The following is a 6,000-nucleotide window of genomic DNA, read 5'->3' on the forward strand; positions in this document are numbered from 1 at the left end:
ATATGGGGATAGTGCAAGCAAGTGGAGTTAAGGTAGAATATCAGCCATGATCTCACTGAATGGCGGAGCAGGCTCAAGGGGCCGAATGGCCGATTCCTGCTCCTATTTCTTAAGTTTGGCCATCTGCCGTGTTACTTTCAGCATTTTACTATCTACTCACTCCTGTGATGTATTCATTTCCACATCACTGACACACACTTTACAAGATGGCTTCAATACATCATGTGACTTTTACTGTATTTCATCATCATTTTAGGAAGTCCCTCGAAATCGAGGAAGACTTGCTTCCACTCTACAAGTGAGTTCTTAGGTGACTGAACAGTCCAATACGAGAACCACAGACTCTGTTACAGGTGGGGCAGACAGTGGTTGAGGGAAGGAGTGGGTGGGACTGGTTTGTCACACGCACTTCCGCTGCCTGCGCTTGATTTCTGCATGCTCTCGGCGACAAGACTCGAGGTGCTCAGCGCCCTCCCGGATGTTCTTCCTCCACTTAGGGTGGTCTTTGGCCAGGGACTCCCAGGTGTCAGTGGGGATGTTGCATTTTATCAAGGAGGCTTTGAGAGTGTCCTTGAAACATTTCCTCTGACCACCTGGGGCTCGCCTGCCATCTAGGAGTTCTGAGTAGAGCGCTTGCTTTGGGAGTCTTGTGTCAGGCATGAGAACATTGTGGCCTGCCCAGCGGAGCTGGTCAAGTGTGGTCAGTGCTTCAATGCTGGGGATGTTGGCCTGGTCGAGGACGCTAACGTTGGTGTGTCTGTCCTCCCAGAGGATTTGCAGGATCTTACGGAGACATCATTGGTGGTATTTCACCAGCAACTTGAGGTGTCTACTGTATATGGTCCACGTCTCTGAGCCATACAGGAGGGTGGGTATTACTACAGTCCTGTAGACCATGAGCTTGGTGGCAGATTTGAGGGCCTGGTCTTCGAACACTCTTTTCCTCAGGCGACCAAAGGCGGTGTTGAATCTTGTTGTCGATGTCTGCCCTTGTTGATAATAGTCTCCAGAGGTATGGAAAGTGGTCCACGTTGTCCAGGGCCGCACTGTCGATCTTGATGACTGGGGGGCAGTGCTGTGTGGTGGGGTCAGGCTAGTGGAGGACCTTTGTCTTACGGATGTTTAGTGTAAGGTCCGTGCTTTCGTACGCCTCAGTGAAGATGTTGACTATGACTTGGAGTTCAGTCTCTGTGCACAGACGCAGGCGTAATCTGCGTACTGTAGTTCAACGACAGAGGATGGGATGGTCTTGGATCTGGCCTGGAGACGATGAAGGTCAAACAGGTTCCCACTGGTTCTGTGGTTTAGTTCCACTCTGGCGGGGAGCTTGTTGAGTGTGAGGTGGAGCACTGCAGCGAGGAAGATTGAGAAGAGGGTTGGCGCGATGACACAGCCCTGCTTGACCCCGGTCCGGACGTGGATTCCTTGGTTAGAATCACGGCTTGCATGTCGTCGTGGAGCAGGTGGAGGAATGGATGAACTTTTGGGGGCAGCCGAAATGGAGGAGGACACTCCATAGGCCCTTGTGATTGACAGTGTCAAAGGCCTTTGTAATGTCGAAGAAGGCCATATACAAGGCTAGGCGCTGTTCCCTGCATTTTTCTTGCAGTTGTTGCGCCGTAAAAATCATGTCCGTTGTGCCCCGTAGGGGACGAAATTCACACTGTGACTCCGGGAGGAGCTCCTCCGGCACATGGAGAAGACGGTTGAGGAGGATTCTAGCGACGACTTACCCAGCCACTGGGAAAGCCACTGTATTTACATCAGCAGTTGCATTACCACAGTAGTCCACTCGGTGGAGCTATGTTTTACCACTGCCACTTTTACCATCCCGTTTCCTGCTTCAAGCAGTAATACAATGCAAACGGTGCTATTAAAATGCAAGTTGTTGCTTTTAACTCCCAGTTAAGCACACATCCTCAGAAGCAATTTTTACATAACACGCCCGTTGTGAAACCGCCGGGATTCGGAAGCGAAGCAGGTTTTACACCTCGCCCGATTTTACTGTCGATTGAAATAGTTGGGTGGTGATATCGGGCATAGAAAATCTGAATCAAAACCAGAAAACGCTGGAAACACTCAGCGGGTCAGGCAGCATCTGTGGAGAGAGAAACGGAGTTAACGTTTCAGGTCGATGACCCTTCGTCAGAACTGAAGAGATTTACAGTATAAAGTGATTGGCCATTTTCTGTGGAATGAATGCGTAAGCGTTGAAAAGTATCACCACATTAATGACAATATTTGTTTGAAAGATCATGAAAGAGAGAAAGGCTTGCACCTTTTATAGAGCCTTTCCTGACAGCAGGACATGCCAAAGCATTTTACAACCAATTAATACTTTGAAATGTAGGAAATGTGGCAGCCAATTTCACACATTCTCTTCTCCTTCTGAGGCAGTTCCCCGGGGTCGGGGATGACTCACTCCACACCTTGAGTTCTCAGGTGACTGATGGGTCCGATGTGGGACCTACAGTCTCTGTCACAGGCAGTGTCTGGGGAAGACGGTGGTTGGAGGGACGGGTGGGTGGGGTGTTTAGTTTGTCGTGCGCTCCTTCTGCTGTTTGTACTTGGCTTCTGCGTGCTCCCAGAGAAGAGACTCGGAGTGTTCGGCTCCTTCTCGGATGCTCCTCCTCCACTTTGAACTGTCTTGGGCAAGGGGATTCCCAAGAGTCGGTGGGGATGTTAAATTTTTTCAAGGAGGTTTTGAGGGTGTCCTTGAAGCATTTTCTCTGCCCACCTGGGGCTCGCTTGTGATAATGTAGCTGGGAGTAGAGTGCTTGTTTTGGGAGTCTAGTATCGAGCATGCGACCAATGTGGCCCGCCCACCGGAGCTGGTCGAGCGTGGTCAATACTGCATTCTACCACCTTTGTTCCTTTGTTTTGCTTAGAAAAGGGCGTAAAAGTCACAGGAGATGGTGAGTAAATGAGAATGCAACCATCGTGTCTACAGTGATGGTTTAGGCCTTTATCGCAATTGGTTGTAATTCATTTCTTTATGTCACCAAGCAACATTTATATCTGATTAAATTAAATTCTAAAGGGCATGGATGAACAGAGAGGCCTAGGGGTATATGTGTGGCAGGGCATAAGGGATGCTGGGCTTCAAACGTGGAGGTGTAGAGTATAAAAGCAAGGAAGTTATGATGAACCTTTATAAAACAAAGGTTCGGCCTCAACTGTGTCCAATTCTGGGCACCGCACTTTATGGAAGGATGTGAAGGCCTGCGAGAGGGTGCAGAAAATATAACAAGAATGAGGGAGTTAAGTTATGTGAAGAGACTAGGGAGGCTGGGGTTGTTCTCCTTGGCACAGAGAAGGTTGAGAGGAGATTTGATCGAGGTGTTCAAAATCATGAGGGGTCTGGACAGAGTAGAGAGAGAGAAACTGTTCCCATTGGGGAAAGGTCGAGAACCAGAAGACACAGATTTAAGGTGAATGTCAGAAGAACCAAAGGAGATGTGAGGAAATACTTTTTTTTACGCAGCGAGTGGTTAAGATCTGGAATGCACTGACTGAGGGGATGTTGGAGGCAGACTCAATCGGGCTTTCAAAAGGGAGTTGGTTAATTAGCTGAAGGAAGAAAGATTGCAGGACTGTGGGGAAAGGGCCGGGGGCATGGGGATAGTTCATGTGCTCTTGTAGAGAGCCAGCACAGGCTCGACGGGCCAAATGGCCTCCTTCTGTGCTGTAACTATTCTACGATTTTATGCTTCTATGATTCTAAGGTGAAATTTGATCCATTGTTGCAAGAGCCTAACATACTGAAATTGACATACTACAGTCTCGCTTGGGGTTGTAATTCATCTGCTTGTTGGAGTCAAAGTTCGCCTTGGCAGCATCAGCCGAGACCTCATTCCATACCGTCCATCATTCTTTGCACTGTTCCAAGCAGAGAAAAATCAAAATTCAGTTATAGTTATCAAGCTAGGTTAAAAGAGTTAGGACTCTTTACCTTAGAGGAGTGTAGACTTGGGAGGGGGGATATAATTGAGGTTTATAAGATAATGAAAGGAATAGATGGTGTTCCAGCTGACAGTTTATTTCAATTAAATAGGTTAGGCAGGACCAGGGGGCACAAATTAAAGTTGTATGGGGTTGTTTGAGGTTAGATGTCAGGAGGTGGTTCTTTTCACAGTGAACCTCTGGGACAAGCTGTCGTTTCATGTGGTGGATACAGACTCTCTGAATTGCTTCAAGCAAAAGCTGGATTTGTTTCTGGCTGCAGTGGAGATTAACTGTTACAGAAGGTAGGTACTGCAGGGAATTTAATGGCCAGAGTGATTTCCTGGATGGGTTGGAGAGGAATTTCCCAGATTCTTTTTTTCACAAATTGGCCTGGGTTTTTATCTGTTTTTTTGTCTCTTCCAGGGGATCGCTTGGTTTGCAGTGGGGTGGAGTTGTGAGACACAAGGTATCAGGATTGTGTGGGACAGGCTGGATGGATCAGATGGTCGTTACCTGTCTGTCATTGGCTGTCTGCCCGTGACACCACTCATTACAGCGGCCGCCCGTCCAGTCACGGGCTCAATTGCGACTCTTGTAATTAAAGAGAAACAAAACAAGGACACAGAGGATGATAAGCGAAATGCTGCGGATGCTGGAAATCAGAAATACGCAGAAAATGTGGGAAATGCGCACAGGCAGCAGCTGTGGAGAGAGAAGCAGAGTTAACATTTCAGGTCTGTGACCTTTCATCAGAACTGAATGGAGATTTTAGTATAAAATGATTGGTCATCTTCTGTGGAATGAAAGCTTAAGAGGCGAAAAGTCACCATCATAGGCAGTCCCTCATATTGAGGATGATTTGCTTCTATGCCAAAAAAAGGATGAGTTCACAGGTGTTTCAATGAAGGACCTAATATGCCAGATCCCGAACTACATGTTGAAGGGTGGAAGATACCGGTGTGTGGATTTTTTTAACGTGTGGTGACCGTTGCACACCAGCCACCACACGGGCCTGACAGAGCTAGGTCTTGGTCCAGTGGCAAGGGTTAACCAAGACGACTGGAGACCAGCTCTGCTGCACAGACCCAGTGCACACATATCGCAGTGTGGGCTGCCCGGGCCCCGAACTCGCGCCTCTCCTGAGACCCGATCACGACCCTCCACAGTCTCTCGCCGCTCCTGCTGTATCTGCCCATGCTCCAATCACCGACCTTGATGATGTCACTCTTCGCTGCCGTCACCCTCCTGCACCAGCTCCCTGAAGTGGCCACCACGCTGCTCCCAGGCTGCCACTCACCGCTTCTTTTATGGCCCCGACCTGCCGCTGGTGTTCTCATGCTGGTCGGGGCCTCCACATTGAGGTGAAAAGTACCACCACACTAAATGCTATATGTATTTGAAAGTTGATGAAAGAAAGAAAGGCTTGCATTCACTACATCAGGTGCGACCCCCCCCCACCGCGTGAGCAGCTATAAATTGCACCCTCCAAATATCAAAAGAACTGTCTATCTCCACTTTAAATATATTCAATGGCCCAGCCCCAGGGAGCTGTGAAGGTGGCGATAGAAAGATTTGTGAACGTTAAGCGAGTGAAGGGTTATGGGGAGCGGGCGGGGAAGTGGAGCTGAGTCCATGATCAGATCAGCCATGATCTTATTAAATGGCAGAACAGGCTCGAGGGGCCGAATGGCTGACTCCTGCTCCTATTTCTTATGTTCTGATGTTCTTGTTTGGATACCGCCCGCCTGTATACACAATCAAAATACCGCAGATGATGGAAATCTGAACTCTCAGCAGAAAATGTTGGAAATAATCAACAGGTCCGAATCACCGACGTCCCACAGGGTGTGTGTAAAACAATGCCAACGGGCATTTATATAGGGTGTTTAACACTGTAACAGTCCCCACCACCCTCACAGCATCATAAGCCGCAGCAGGTTACAGAGACAGCGAGGACCTCTCTACCTCTCACAACAGGCCTGGGGACAGGGTTTTTTGCGAGAGATTCAATAAAATCAAAGTGGGTCATAATTTGCGGCCTCTGCAGGTGATTGT

This window comes from Pristiophorus japonicus, unplaced genomic scaffold, assembly GCF_044704955.1.
Source record: "Pristiophorus japonicus isolate sPriJap1 unplaced genomic scaffold, sPriJap1.hap1 HAP1_SCAFFOLD_286, whole genome shotgun sequence".
In the NCBI taxonomy this organism is placed as follows: Eukaryota; Metazoa; Chordata; class Chondrichthyes; family Pristiophoridae; genus Pristiophorus; species Pristiophorus japonicus.